This window comes from Nematolebias whitei, chromosome 11, assembly GCF_014905685.2.
Source record: "Nematolebias whitei isolate Nwh7 chromosome 11, NemWhi1, whole genome shotgun sequence".
NCBI lineage: Eukaryota > Metazoa > Chordata > Actinopteri > Cyprinodontiformes > Rivulidae > Nematolebias > Nematolebias whitei.
The window spans coordinates 49,922,065-49,923,123 of record NC_056508.1 but is presented as its reverse complement, the minus strand read 5'-3'; the positions used below and the strand labels follow the sequence as shown (position 1 = coordinate 49,923,123).

At 49.9% G+C, this 1,059-nt stretch overlaps 1 protein-coding gene across 1 annotated transcript in view; it reads right to left on the bottom strand.

Moving 5' to 3' along the window:
• Positions 1 to 1,059, bottom strand: part of grm6a (glutamate receptor, metabotropic 6a) — a 145,197-nt gene that overhangs the window by 50,457 nt on the left and 93,681 nt on the right. The gene's annotated exons all lie outside the window — the stretch shown is intronic.

Below are 1,059 nucleotides of genomic sequence, written 5' to 3'. Positions count from 1 at the left end.
GGGAATCCTTTTGCATGAATGACTGCTTCAATGCGGCGTGGCATGGAAGCAATCAGCCTGTGGCACTGCTGAGGTGTTATGGAGGCCCAGGGTGCTTTGATAGCGGCCTTAAGCTCATCCAGAGTGTTGGGTCTTGCGTCTCTCAACTTTCTCTTCACAATATCCCACAGGTTCTCTATGGGGTTCAGGTCAGGAGAGTTGGCAGGCCAATTGAGCACAGTAATACCATGGTCAGTAAACCATTTACCAGTGGTTTTGGCACAGTGAGCAGGTGCCAGGTCGTGCTGAAAAATTTAATCTTCATCGCCATAAAGCTTTTCAGCAGATGGAAGCATGAAGTGCTCCAAAATCTCCTGATAGCTTGCTGCATGGACCCTGCCCTTGATAAAACAGTGGACCAACACCAGCAGCTGACATGGCACCCCAGACCATCACTGACTGTGGGTGCTTCACACTGGACTTCTGGCATTTTGGCATTTCCTTCTCCCCAGTCTTCCTCCAGACTCTGGCACCTTGATTTCCGAATGACATGCAAAGTTTGCTTTCATCCAAAAAAAGTACTTTGGACCACTGAGCAACAGTCCAGTGCTGTTTCTCTGTAGCCCAGGTCTGGCGCTTCTCCCGCTGTTTCTGGTTCAAAAGTGGCTTGACCTGGGGAATGCAGCACCTATAGCCCATTTTCTGCACACGCCTGTGCACGGTGGCTCTGGATGTTTCTACTCCAGACTCAGTCCGCTGCTTCCGCAGGTCCCCAAGGTCTGGAATCGGCCCTTCTCCACAATCCTCCTCAGGGTTCGGTCACCTCTTCTCGTTGTGCAGCATTTTCTGCCACACTTTTCCCTTCCCACAGACTTCCCACTGAGGTGCCTTGATACAGCACTCTGGGAACAGCCTATTCGTTCAGCAATTTCTTTCTGTGTCTTACCTTACACCACTTCCGGTAAGATGGCGCCTGTGTACATGGCTTGCAATCCTCCTCTGCTGATGGTGTTCGTTTTTTTTTTTTTTCATATCTCATCTGTGACATCAACGCTCTGCTGGTGTATGAACAAAAACAAC